This window comes from Ornithorhynchus anatinus, chromosome 18, assembly GCF_004115215.2.
Source record: "Ornithorhynchus anatinus isolate Pmale09 chromosome 18, mOrnAna1.pri.v4, whole genome shotgun sequence".
In the NCBI taxonomy this organism is placed as follows: domain Eukaryota; kingdom Metazoa; phylum Chordata; class Mammalia; order Monotremata; family Ornithorhynchidae; genus Ornithorhynchus; species Ornithorhynchus anatinus.
Window position 1 is genome coordinate 28,577,007 of NC_041745.1, and position 14,820 is coordinate 28,591,826.

The 14,820-nt window shown below is 47.0% G+C and overlaps 1 protein-coding gene across 1 annotated transcript in view; it reads left to right on the forward strand.

Moving 5' to 3' along the window:
* Window positions 1-14,820, forward strand: part of PDS5A (PDS5 cohesin associated factor A) — an 84,698-nt gene that overhangs the window by 10,158 nt on the left and 59,720 nt on the right.

Consider the following 14,820-nt stretch of genomic DNA (forward strand, 5'->3'; position numbering starts at 1 on the left):
GCCCTTCTAACTCCCAGGCCTGTGCTCTGTCCACGCTGCTTCTCTACCTTGACTGTCTTCTGTCGTAATATATTCCTTTGGGCAGGTCCTGGGTCATGAAACCTTCTACGGGATTGAAGCTCCTCTGTCATTTTCATCAGGGCACTCCCATCACCATTATCATCTGTTCACTCAGTGGTGTCTGAATACATAACACTGTACTAAGTGCTTGGGAGAGTACAAGAAATGTGAAAGACATGATCCCTGCCCCCCCAAGAAGCTTAAAGTCCAATGGAAGAATAGAATTCAATAATATTTATAATTTCCCAAGTGTTTCATACAGTGTTCTGAACTTCACCTGTGTACAGGACGTCACCCTCGTGGTGCTAAGTCTCTGGGACCAGTCGCCCTCTCCTGCCCAGGTCCTTCTGACCTTCAGGCCCGTACTGCTCCTGGACTGGCACTGGAAGGGGCTGAGACTGCTGCAGGCCAGGACCTGGATTTCCGATTGATGACTTTCTCATCCATCCTTCCCCTCCAGGCTACTCCAACCTGGTGGACCTCTTGCTACCCACGGGAAACCTCTTTGGTTATGTCAGTCAGGGGAATGTTTTGAGTTTTGTCCCCGAAGGCCCGTTCAAAGAGCTATACCCCAATCTCTTCATCTCTCTCTCTCGCTCCCTCCTTCTTTTGCTCCCACAAACGTGCATCTGCCCTCTCTCTCCCTCTCTCTCTCGCTCAGATTTCTGAAACATTTACCAATTTAGCATCTCCCAAGCATCCCATAAGTTAGTATTTTTGGTAGTCCGGTGGACTGAAATAAAATTTGTTGCGCTTTAACAGTTCTTTCAGTTTTTATTGCAGAAAGAACTAGGGGCTGGGAATTTGGGATACCTGGGTTCGAGTCCCAACTCTGCCACTGGCCTGATGTGTGACTTCTGGGTGAGTCACTTAACGTCTGGGCCTCAGTTTCCTCATATGCAGAATGGGAATAAGTGAACTTGCTTTCTCTGCTGCTTAGATTGTGAGCCGTGGAGGGGTAGAGCTGTGTCTGATCCAGTTATCTTGTATCCCAATGCCTAGCACATAGTAAGTGTTAAATAATATTGATTTGAAGTGAAGTCCAATGCCTGTACGATTGCTTGTTCAGGCAGTTTATCCACAAGGTTAATTTTCATGTAGAACAAATGTGATTTGATTGTTCTGTACTCCCGCTTGAAGGCAGTTCAATAACACTTTAACCGAAACGCAAGGGAAGTAGACTTCATCCTGTGTGGATTACGTGACATTTTTGTTAAAGAATAATAGTCCATCAGGTTTATCTGGGAATAGCTGTTACTCGCTGTTTTGATGAAATTGATATCAATTCAGCAGATACAGAACTTTTCAAGAAATGCAGTGAAGTATTAAAATATTAAAAACCCATTTGTTTGAGGGCTGTCGGATGTCAGTCAGCAATCTTTATGGCCCAAAAAGGCAACCAAAATGAAAACTTTGAGCAGTGGGTGCATCTAGAGCCAGCCAATCATACCATTTAAAAACGCATTCTTGTCGTTTACTTCATTGTGGAGGTGCAGTTGTGAAACATTGTGGATGTTATTCGTCCACTGCCTTTCTCTAGTGATTTTGAGAGAAAAGAGGGAGGCGGAGAAGGAAAAGGAGGAGGGGCAGAAGAGAAGAGAAAGAGGAAAGAGAGAACCTTTTATCAACCATATTGAGTGCTTTACCACGTGCAGGGCACTATTAAGCCCTTGGAAGAGTACAGCACAGCAATATAACAGGCACATTTCTTGCCCACAGCAAGCTGGTTCTTTTCATTTAAGAGGGGGATGAGGGCAGGTGCCTGAATTTCAAAGCACCAAGCTTGCCATTGTTGCCATCGTGCTCGGCCCCATCCATGTCCTGGGCTGCCACGTAGCCGTTCCAGGTCCGGAGGTTTCAGTGAGTGTGTGTGGTTCCTGGAATGGGAGCTGCTTTTTGCTCCCTGCTCAGAGCACAGCCTACCTGCTGCTCCTATCGAGAGAGAGAGAGAGAGAGAGAGAGAGAGAGTGTGTGTGTGTGTGTGTGTGTGTGTGTGTGTAACCCCGGCATGGGGCTGCCCTTGTCCCCGGGGCCCGTAGAGGGGGGCTTGGCCAGCCCACCTCCACCCTGCTACTGCCGCTGGACCAACTCACCTTGCCATCTGATGAGGCTGCTTGGACCTCCACAGCGGCTGGGGCTGCTTCCTGACCGCACAGGGCAGGGTCTTGGCTCCCAGGGTCTCGGCTCCAATCTGACCCCTCTCTGGTCAGCTACCCAGGCCCAAAATGCTTTGGGAATTAAGCTGTGGCATCTCCCTCCTGCTGCCGAGTGGGCAAGGACCCGAGCCAGCCCAGCTGTCCATGGATTTGGCCTTCGAGAGCCAGCTGGGACTCGAGTCCAGGTTGCCGACCCCAGCTCCAGGGGAGCCTCTCTGGTGGGACTCACGGGGCTCCCCCCAGCCTTGAGGGCACTTTGGAAGGCATTTAGGAAGGGGGAAAACTTGCCATTTCTTCCATTCCTACTCTATCCCAGAAAATGGTGGCACTTAACGCTGGAATTTGCGACTGGAAAAACCTGAATCACCAACTCACCTCTCTCTCCTCTGTCCTCAGCCACTCTTCGGGTGTTCCTGGGACTGGCTAGGCTCTTCACGTAGATTGTTAGGTGTTCCTGGAAACCTCTGGAATAAATAAAAGCTGCTTGTTTCTCAGGACCCCTCTCGCGGGAAAGCTCTTTTTCACTGGGTGTCAGTCATCCACCCAATCTCATCAGTTGCAGTACAGTCAGTTCCATAGGAGGGATTGGCCAGTGAGGCAGAAGCAAGAGACATTTCTAAAATCACAGAGTGGGAAGGAGAGTGGGGAACATGCCAGCATCCTCAAAGAGGATAGTAGGAACTAGTGCTCACTGGGAGGGTTAAGTTGTTAATAATAGAGTTAGGGTAGTTGTTAAATGCTTACTATGTGCCAAGCACTGTTCTAAATTCTGGGGTAGATATAGGTTAATCATGTTGGACACAGTCCCTGTCCCACGTGGCACTCACAGTATTATCCCCATTTTACTGGTGAGGTAACTGAGGCACAGATAAGTGAAGTGACTTGCCCAAGGTCACACAGCTGACTGTGGCAGAGCCAGGATTAGAAACCAGGTCATTCTGCTTGCCAGGCCCTTGCTCTAGCCACTAAACCATGCTGCTTCTATGTTAAGCTACCAAGGAAGGCCTTTCTTATGGTATCTATGTGCTTACTATGTGTCCGGCACTGTTCTAAGCAGTGGAGTAGATACAGATTAATCTGGTGGGAGACAGTCCTTTCCCACATGGGGCTCACAGTGTAAGAGGGAGAACAGGTAATGAATCCCCATTTTGCAGTTAAGGGAACTGAGGCACAGAAAAGCCAAGTGACTTGTCCAATGTCACAGCAGGCAGGTGGCGCAGCTGGGATTAGAACCCAGATCCTCTGGCTCTCGGGCCATGTTTTATCCACTAGGCCGAGGGATTTTGGGATGGCCGGACCACAGGAGATCAAGCCATTAACCAATGCTATTTAGGTGGTTACTCCTTGCAAGGCGCTGCACTCTGCACTCGGGAGAGTACAGTACCAGTAGAGTTGGTAGACATGATCCCTGTCCTCTGGGAGCTTACCCTCATCCACAAGGAGTTTACAGCCTTGATGGGGAGAAAGACATGAAAATAAATTCAGGTAGGAGAAATGGCAGAGTGAAGGATGTGGACGGAAGTTCTGTGGGACTGAGGACAGGATGAATATCGAGTGCTTAGAGGGTGGAGTGATTTTCAAGGGCTTAGGGGGTGTGTGGGCCATGCAAAAGGATGGGTGAGTAGGGAAGATGAACACTTAGTGGTCAGGTAGTATTTAAGGGGCTCTGAGACATGGGCTTAGATTAAGAATTAGTGCAAAATCAGGAAGGGTGCATTTATTCCTAGCTCCGGCTCACGATTCCAGTGTACAGTTCCTGTTGCTCAAGCAGTGGATACTGGTTAGGTCTGTTTATTGTTATATTGTACTCTCCCAAATGCTAAGTATGGTGCTGTGCATACAGTAAGCACTCCGTAAATACAACTGAATGAATGAATGAAGTCTGTAACCCAAGAAAGGGCCTGTATAGTCTGGAGTGGTGAACCCACTAATTCAGAGACCCCTACTCTGATAAGGTTGGGCTGCATGCTCGCTGTAGATATAGGGAAGCAGCACTTAGTACAGTGTTCTGCACACAGTAAGCCCAAAATAAATACCATTGACTGATTGGCTGATAAAGATTAATTTGATTCTGACCGAACTGGAGCGCTCCCATAGAGCAGACCCAAATCTCTTTTTCAGGCTCAGAACTTGCCCTGCCCCACTTTGGGGCCAAAAATGAGCTTTCCCAGCAATTCAAGGCTCCAGGACTGGATTGGTCAGAATGGGTGGGGGCAGAAGTTATTTTGTACCCAAGCCTTGTCCTGTAGAGATGTGTATGGGGACTGTAGTTTTCACCTGTGGGCACAATCTACCCCTGAGACCATGCACTTGTAGGACCCCCTACCTCCAAGAAGAAAAAATGTCCATCTGATGAGCCCAACCCACAACTTTCATGCAGCTAAATGGCAGATAATTGTAAGTCTTTGCACCAGGACAGGCAGGATAGCCAAACCGCCCTTCTGCCTAGGGCAGGCTTGAGGCTGACCAGGATAAAGGGAGAAGGGGTAAGGGTAGAGCCGCCCTAGGGTGGCATACTCTGGGCACCTGGATGGCAGTGCCAGCCACTCAATTCATTCAACACAGTGGAATTTACCTGCCCCCGGCCTGTACTTAAGCTCAACCCCAACACTTCATTACCTGGTCCGACTCAGCCCACGACTGTGCTGTGGGTACGCGTTTGTTGAGTAACTTGTGGTTGGGCAGTCTTTACTGTCCAGGCAGTTCTTACTAAATGGTTGAAAACATCAAGTGGGTCTGTTAAAAATGTTTTGAAGGCAGAAATTTTTAATGGAAATTTCAAGGGGCTGGGCAGCGGTGAATGAGCAGAGGTCTCTTTTCTGATTCTAGTTTTGTTTGGTTTTTTCCGTGTGTTGTCTTTAAATGGACTCTAAGTTCCGCTTAAAAGCCAGTGTGGGGGTTTGGAATTATTGTTGGAAGGCTGGGTTTCAGTTAACTGTTTTATTTATTAGTCTATAAAAAGTACCTGGATTTTGAAATTTTAAAAATAGGAAAAGTTAATTACCATGCTTCCCCTGAAGAAAGAAAAAGAGGGCTCATTTTCCCTAATTTTTTTTGACATTTCAGAACCAGGATCCTTAAAGGTTAAAGGGAAACAAAATTGGGACAGGGCTTGAAGAGGAGAGGAGGAGGCCTCTGAGTGAGGAATCGAGGCGGGAATAAAGAAAGCAGAGAAAATTTGTGAAAGAGGATCCACTAGACCACAGCTCTCCCCATCTTCGAAGCTCTCAAATTCTCACCTCCTCCAGGAAGCTTTCCCTGGATCATTACACAGCACCCTAGTCGTGCCATCCCAACAACATGTTAGTACTTACACCTTTTCAGTCTTTCCCTCCACACTTAGGAACATATGTATATTTACTTTTAAATTCAATTATTTAGTTTTTTTTGTATCCACACATTCCTATCTGTTGTAGCCTTGTTCTTCCTCCTCCTTTCACTCTTGGTAAAAAAAAAAAATAAATAAAAATCCTTCTGACTCTTTTATTAGGTTGTAAGCTTCTTAAGGGCAGGTAACATGCATCTTTTGTTGCATTCACTCAAGCTCTTACCACAGTGTCTTTTGCTTAGTTGGTGTTCGAGTTTGCATCTAATGCGTAAGAGAGCAGATATAAATTGTTACCAGGTGTCAGAGAAAATAGTATATGGCAATTACGTGTATAAACCATGAGGATGAAGTTGCATAACTCGAATGTGGGTTAATCAGGGTATTCCCCCTGAAGAAGGAGGCTTTTTAGGAGGACAGAGAAAAAAGGAAAAAACTTGGTTTTTGCCGAGCTGAAGCGGGGAGAGGGAGTTCCATGAAGGAGGAATGCAAAACTCTATACTGCGTGAGGGTTTTTCGTTGTTGTTTTTGTGGTACTTGCTAAGTGCTTACTATGTGCTAGGCACTGTACTAAAGGCTGGGGTAGGTACAAGGTAATTATGTGTAATCCGTGTCCCACTTGAGGCTCACAGTGTAAATCAGAGGGAGGAAGATTTAATCCCCATCTTACAGAGAAGCAGTGTGGCCTCGTGGAAAGAGCATGGGTCTGGGAGTCACAGGATCCGAGTTCTAATTCCTAGCACTGCCATGGACCTGCTGGGTGACCTTGGGCAAGTTACGTAACTTCTCTTTGCCTCAGTTCCCTCATCTGCAAAATGGGGATTCAGTGCATGTTCTCCCTCCTCCTTAGACTGTGAGCTCCATGTGGGACCTGATTATCATGCATCTACCCAGTGCTTAATACAGTGCTTGGCATAGTCAATCATATTTATTCAGTGCTTACTGTGTGCAGAGCACTGTACTAAGCACTTGGGGATAAGTGGTTAACAAATACCCCAATTATTATTGTTGTTATCACTCTCAGATGAGGTAACTGAGGCACAGAGAATTTAAGTGACTGCTCAAGGTCACACAGCTGGCAAGTAGCAGAGTTGGGTTTAGAACTCAGGTCCTCTGATGCCCAGGCTCTTTCCACTAGGGCATGCTGCTTCCCAGAATGCATGGGAAAGTATAACAGAGAAGCAAGGCACGTTCCCTGACCGCAAGCAGCTTACCCTCTAAATATTTTTACATATAAAGTCATCAGAATAAACAATGGACTGTTCATTTGATTGCTGGTATGTAAACACATGTTGAGAAAAGGCAAAACTAAGCTTGATGTGACTCAGGATTTGGTAATCAAGGGAGATTTGTTGCAGGAGGAGGGATTTTAGGAGGACTTGAAATTTGGGGCAGGCCTGACTTTACAACAATTACTAGGTCATCAGTCACCTCTATTATTATTATTGTTTTTAATGGTATTCGTGAAGCGCTTACTATGTGCTACGTGCTGTACTGCGCGCTGGAGTAGATACAAGCAAATCAGGTAGGACACAGTCTGTGCCCCATATGGGGCTGACAGTCTTCATTTTATAGATGAGGGAACTGAGGCCCAGAGAAGTGAAGTGACTTGCTTGCGCTCACACAGCAGACAAGTGACTGTGCCGGGATTAGAACCCAAGTCCCAGGCGCATGCTCTATCCACCAGGGCACGCTGCTTCCCTCTAGGTGGTATGTGGCTGGGTGTGCGCCTCTCAACCCCTCTGCGCCTCTCAACCCACTCCAGTTGGCCACTGCACATAAGCAGAGACCCCCACCTTGGCCTTCTGGAGCTGTTCACCCGGGCAAATGTCTTTGGTGTTTATTCCCTCCCCTCCCATCTCCTGCAGTTCCCCGAAATAAAAATGTCTCTGCCACAAGGTTTGTTGGGTGGTAGGGGAGGTTAATTGTCAGGGGTGGGTCGAGCAGCAGCCATGTGAATGGCGGGTCACAGGTGGGAGAATTGAGGGTGACGAACATACCCAAAAAGCTTGCTTGGGAAGAGCATGAGGTAGGGAGTGGTATGGCCAGAAAAGAGATCCGACAGCTAAGAGCTTGGTGGCCCCAGATGTGAGAGAGGGGAAGTGGACAAAGCAGAATGGCCTATTGCTGCAGTCATTCTGATCCTTGATTGCCACTTCTTGGACTAAGCCCGGGTGGCATTGACTTGGTACAGGACGTCGATAGTTTAAGAAGGGTATTACTAGAGTGTAAGAGAATTTCACTCTTTAAATAGTCCCCCCCATGCCTCATTCCATGACCAAGGCCACCAAAAAGTGGAAAAGCCATTCTGTGTGTTCCGCCCTTGTATCCCCCCGGAACATTTCTGTTCCTCCCTTTTCTTTTTGCCCTTTACCTTCTCCCCCATTCTTCTCTCTGATGTTTCCCTCCCTCTTTCTATTCTTAAATTCTTGCTGCTGCTAACCACTGCCCCACATCTCTTATGACACCAATCAATTGATGGCATTTATTGAACATTTACTGCGTGCAGGGCACTGTACTCAGCATTTGGGAGATTACAGTCCAGTAGAGTTGGTAGGCACAATCTCTGCCCTCAAGAAGCTGACAGCGTAGACCCCGTCTGGCCCCCCACTGCCCACCTCCCCGGTCTCGGAGTTTCCCATTCCTGTCCCTCTCCCTTTTCTCTTCCTCTGGGTCGTCAGCTATGACTCTCTGTCATCTAAGTAGATGACCTGATATCTCCTCCCTCCTCCCCCTTTTCCCTTTGCTGTGGAAAAGGGTCCAGGGACAGGACTTGAACTATTCCACACTGAGCAGGCTCCTGGAAGCCATCAGAGCCCAGTCTTTGAACAGTTTCTGGGAAAAGTTTTAGTTTTTAAACTTGAGACTTTGTGCCACTCTGCTCCTTAGAATGCTCACCCCTTAAACCTTCCCTCCTACTCTCTTTGCTCTTCCCCATAACAAATTACCCCCTCCCCAACACACACACACACACACACACAAATATATATATACACACACACACACATTCTGCATGGGTAGGAGGGGAGAAATGCAAACCATGGGGCCTCTTAGATTTGACACCACCTCTGCCAATCAGTCATATTTATTGAGCACTTAATGTGTGCAGAGCACTGTACTAAGTGCTTGGGAGAGTACAGTATAACAGAGTTGGTAGACGTGTTCCCTGCCCACAAGAAGCCTACAGCCTAGAGGGGGAGACAGAAATTAAAATAAATTACAACTATGTACATATGTTGTGACGCTGAGGGTGGGGTGAATTAGCGGTGCAGATCCAAGGGTGACACAAAAGGGAGAGGGAGTCGAGGAAATGAGGGCTTAGTCGGGGAAGGCCTCTTGGAGGAGATGGGATTTGAATACGGCTGTGAAGGTGGGGAGAGTGATTGTCAGATATGACTTGGGAGGGAGTTCCAGGCCAGAGGAAGGGTGTGGGTAAGAGGTCTGCGGTGAGATTGACAAAATCAAGGTAGAGTGAGTAGATTAGCGTTAGAGGAGCGCAATGAACATGTTGGGTTGTAGTAGGAGATCAGCGAGATAGATCGAGATCCCAATACATATCTTCCCCGATGGAAACTCCCTCCCCACCACTGTCCAGCCTCCACAGAGCCCAGACCATCCCAACTTTCCCCCACAGACCAAGCGCATCATTTGTTCTGGAGCACCCAATTTTCTGGATCCTGTTTCGGTCCATGATCAAGAATTCATATGGAATAAAGGCTACTGATTGATTTGGAATGAGAGCTGGCTAGCCAGCCAGGGAATAAAACTCTTCTGTTTGGGTGGTTGCTTTTTCATCCCTAAAGTCTTGGGCACAGCCTCTCTCCAAAGCGAACTTCTTTCCCAGGCAGCCGGACTTCACCACCCTACTCCTCCAAGCACTTCCCCAGCCACTGACAGGGAAGGGGATTTGTCTCAAAAGGGCAGTTTCTGAAAATGGCCACCAGTCTTTGCCCACATTTAAACTTAATTCCAGGTAAGGGGAGTCCAACTGATGGAGAAGCTGCCTCTAAGGCCTAGGCCTCAAGATGCAAGAGTGGAGTCCTTTGCTAGAGATGGCTAAGCCCTCATTTTCGATTAGACTGTAAACCCGTCAATGGGCGGAGATTGTCTCTATCTGTTGCCAATTTGTACATTCCAAGCGCTTAGTACAGTGCTCTGCACATAGTAAGCTCTCAATAAATACTATTGAATGAATACTCCATCAATCTTCCGCGTCGTCATTGCACCTTTAATCTCCCCACCCTCAGCCCCACAGCACTTATGTTTATATCTGCAATTTATGTATGTTAATGATCGTTTCCCCTTCTAGATGGAGATCTCCTTATAGGTAGGGAACGTTTCTACCAACTCCGTTGTACTGTACTCTCCCAACACTGAGTACAGAGCTTTGCACGCAGAAAGTGCTCAATAAATATAATTGATTGAGATGCAGCAGCAACCTCAAGGTGCAGTACATTTTGAGGGGATTTTGTTTTTTGTGCATTTATGGGCCAATAATATGCACTGCATAGAAATCTTTTCTGCCGGTGCTGACTAAAGATAATCCAAACACACAAAAAACACCCTTTTCTGCACGGGCTGACATTGGATCTCCACCAGGTTGGATCGTTTATCATGGACCGTTTGCATTGGTTGGAGCCAGAGGCAGAAGTTTTCCTCTCCCATTTAGGTAAACCCTTCCACCCTTTCAGTCTGCCATAGTATAGGATATAACAACTTGGGTTACATCAGTGGATAGCTTCTGGCCCCCACTTCGTCACATTTTCCCTCAAATTCACTCCCCTCCCTCCCTCCCCCCAAAAACAATTTACTTTTAGTCAGAAGCTTTACGAAGAAACACCAGTTAATCTTCCAGTTAAATATGGTTTTCAAGTCACATTAGAAGAATGAAGTTAAGAAAGAAAGGCAAATTATCATTTCACAGGAAGAACTGCTGTAAGCAAAGCTACCCTGTGTATTTTGATTATCTTCGAGTGTTATGATGGGAGTAAGAGTGATTTCTATTTGAAGTTTGCAGCCCTGAAAGATAGGGATCTACTGTTCCTGATCTTTTCAAAAACAGGATAAAATTTAAACTTGGAACTTTTGTGCCAGTAAAATTACGACTGCTCCTGTTTTGGGTCTCTGTACGTACGGCAGCTCTCTAATGATGCAGATACGTCCGTTGGGACCGTGTTCTGAAAGCTTAACTCTACGCATGTCGCTGGCCAGCCCAACACTCTGACCTAGTGGTGCAAGTAACTCAATCCCTCCCTCTCCCCTCCCCTTCTCTCCCCTTGTGGGCAGAGATTAAGCAGTCAGCAGTGCTTGGATCTTGAAGGAAGCTTTGCCCTCATTTTGTGGCGGATTTTTAAAGCTTTGAGGAGAACCTTGTGAGCGGTTACCCAAAGAAGTTGTCAAACTGAGAAGACAACTTCAGTTCGAATGCATGATGCAGAATGCATCTCATTCAGAGGAATTGTGGTTCGAAGGGGCCCTCATCTAATTTTGGACACTTGGGCGCATCCCTGCAAAATATCAAAACTGATGAAAGTTTAAGGTTTACTCTGCCACCAGCTAAGGCTTTGGGAGTGAAAAGTCTTGCATCAGTTTTCAGTTGATCAATCATGTAGTGTACTTGAGCTTGATCTCTAAGCACTTGAGAGTTCAGTACAATAGAATTAGCAGGCATTCTCCCTGCCCATAGTGAGTTTACAATCTAGAGTGGGAGACAGACATTTATGAATAAATAATTCATAATATGTAATTTAAAGATATGTATGACTTTTAAAATATGATTGAAGAAGACCCTAATGGATCAGGAAGCTCAAAGGTGTAGAGAGGTATAGGTGGATTTTTTTGTTTTGTATTTTAATTGTATTTGTTAAGTGCTTGTTATGTGCCAGGCACTGTCCTAAGCACTGGGATGGATAGATGCTAATCATGTTGGGCACAGTCCATGTCTCACATGGGGCTCACAGTCTTAATCCCCATTTTATAGATGAGGTCACTGAGGCACAGAGAAGTGACTTGCCCAAGATCTCACAGCAGACAAGCGACAGACCCAGCATCTGAACCCAGGTCTTTCTGACTCCCAGTCCCGTGCTCTGTCCATTACGCCGAGCTGCTTCTCCATGGATCATGTGTTGAGGAGTATTCCTGCTAGCAGGTGTTTTCCAAGGCAAAGAAGGCTGCTAACTGTTCAACCTAACTTGGACAAACTATTCACTCAAATTGAATGAATACCACAGCCTTGAAAAACAAGCTTCAGTCTCCAAATCTATTGTTTATTTCTGAGTCCTTCATTTGTAAGTTGCCTTAGAGGAAGGATTGTCAGACACAAGTATTTTGTTTTTTGAAATGCTTAACGTCGAAATTCTTTGGACAGGATGTGACCCTCTGATAGTGAAGTGGAATTCAAGGATCCAATAACGGAATGTTGCTGCTGACAGATCAGCAAGCCTTAGTGGCTGAGCCCGTGCTTGGGCTCAGGCGAGGTTTGTCACTGTATTGCAGTGACTGCATCTTATTATTTCCAGCTGTCTTGTCAGAGAATCCACTGATTGCAGAGCCCTGTCCTATGGACAAAGGGAGACTATTATGGTGATAAGCGATTCGATCTCTTGCCATCTCTATCAGGGTTGACAGACCTTCGGTAACTTGTAGTTAGGAGGGAAAAGAGATTCAGCTAGTTATGACCAAAGAATGGAAAAATAAGCAGATTTAAAATTACTGAAGTAGTAAGATTTTATAGATCATTGCGTATGTATGTGCTGCATGTGGACGGGTACAGAATCGCAGAGGGTTTTGGAGGATACGACCTAGGGAGGAGAAGATGGATCAGAATGCTGGAGCTGGGACTTCATGGAGGATTTGAACCTAGGGAGAGTTGTCTGGTGGATTTAAAGTGGGGAGGAATGGGGGTATTTCAGTCATAGGGGACGTGAGCGAGGGGCTGAGAGGTGGGAGTAGTTAGAGCCAGGGAAGTTCGCCAAAGGAGTCTAGAGCAGCGGCTGGAGAAGGAGTGGGCTGATAGAGCGGGTAAACTGAAAGGTGAGGATAGGTCCGGAGAGGCTCAGAACCAACCAACCCCTGTGACTTTTTGGTTGCTGTGGAGGGACCCAAGTAGCCATTGTAGGTTTCTGAGGAGGGGAGAGATGGGAACCAAATGGGGTTTGGGGAAACTAGACGCCACCTGGCAGCCCCAGAGGACCTGTCCTGGCCTGTTCCGTACCTGTCCCGCAGATCCACCCCAAGGATCCTGGAGAATTCTTCTCTCTTGCCCTATCCCCACCCGGCCTCTCTCTGCGACGTGCGCCGCCCCCACACCCAGAGAGCTGGACGTTCCCCTGCCTGCCTCCCTCCCGCCAACTTTGACACGGGCACCGCTTGCTAGTCAACCAGCCTCCATGCCAAACAGCTCCCAGGCGCCGTGACATTTCCAGCCCCACTCCACCACCTGCCTCATTGGGGAACATTGGCTAATCAAGAGAGTTGGTCCTGGTGACCCCATCCGGGCTCTCAATTTGAGGCCCCTTGTATTGAAACTCAGACCTGTGGTTAAGAGACAGCCACTCAGGGCTGATATTTCAAAGCAACTAGCAAAGAGCGAAGAGGAGACAGGTGGGGCGAGCATGCTGTCATACAGCCAAATGAAAAATTCCACTAACTTTTCCTAAATCTTCTTATAGCAGCCTTTTCATGATTTGAAGGATGATAGGAGAGGTAGAGTTTATCCCATCCAACTGTCTTCTCTAGGCTCTCTATGATATTTGCTAGGCGATTACCGCGTGCAGGGCAAGCTAATCAGGTTAGACACAGGCCATGTCCCACATGGGGCTAACAGGCTTAATCCCCATTTCGGAGATGAGGTAAGCCAGAGACAGAGAAGTGAAGTGACTTGTCCAAGGTCGCATGGCAGACGAGTGGCGGCCCTGGGATTAGAACCTGGGTCCCTCCAACTCCCAGGCCCGTGTTCTATCCACTAGACCACAGTGCCTCTATACCTCCAGTATTGACACTCTAGCCCCTCCACCCCCAGAGCATTGGTTGCATTCCTGGGATTAAACTGCCAGCATGACCTGAATGCTGAGCTTTCCCCAGGAAACACACAGACACCCACCCAGGCCCTGCCTTGCTCAGGGAATTCCAGCTTCCCTTCCCCTCCCAGCTTCTTTCTGGTAGCGAAAGAAAGTGCTATAAGATTAGGGGATCCAAGACTGGTTTTGGGGGGCCAGTCTAGAAGCACAGTAGGTCAAGGGGAAAATTATTCTTGAAGCAGCCATCCTTCTCTCCTTTCCCAGTGTTGGGTTTTTCTATATTTATCATTTGAGTTTTTATTGTGGAACCAATGTTTCCTTCTTTGCCTTTCCTCAAATTAACATCTCGCAGTGTTTAAATGCAGCTCATCAAACTTCGTTTTCCACAGTTGAATCACTGCCACAGTGGGGCTCGATAGGTGAAAGTCGTGTCTTGTGAGGTTCTGGCCCTTCATCGTCAGTTGATGTTACGGGGAGTGGTTAGTTAGGCGATCTTGACAGCAGTTCATTATCGCTCTTGAGGATTGTGCAGGGGGAAATTGTCTTCAAATTCAGTAATGGTATCAGACATGTGAAAAGATTTCCTAACTCTGGGATCGTGTGTCAGCCCAACAGATTTCTGAGGGAAGATGTAGAAGAGAAGGTTGCAGGGTCTTTATCCCCGGGGCACCCTGGACCCCTCTTTGTAGTGGATATGTGGCTTGGTGTAAAGGTATCTAGTCCTGCCCGGCCTGTGGAGAGTCTCTTTATCACTTTTTCTATTATAAGGACAATATTACCCACCTCTCTCTGGTTGTTATTAATAACGATTTTTTTTTTTTAGGACTTACCAGGTGCTAAGTACTATAGTAAGCGCTGAAGCAGATACAAGATAATCAGGTTGGACACAGTCCTTTCCCCATATGGTATTTGTTACAATATCCACTTTCTTCCTGCTGGGAGGAAATTATTTTAGAGTCTGCCTCTCTTGCTGGACTGTGAGTTCTTTGAGGGCAGGGTTCTTGTGTACTAACCCTAATATACTCTCCCAGATGCTTTCAATACAGTGTTGTGCACACGGTAGGTGCTCATTAAATACCGTTGATTGATTCACGGGGGGCATGTGCAGGGAGGTGCAAGAATCAGAATGTTTGGCAAAATACCGGCAGGGTCGATGAATGAGAGGTGGGTATGATAGGCTGTGAGATGGTCCCTTTGGTTGCCTGCAGATGCAGTCTAATCTTATCTTTGCAAACCTGTATCTGTGCATGGATCTCCCAGC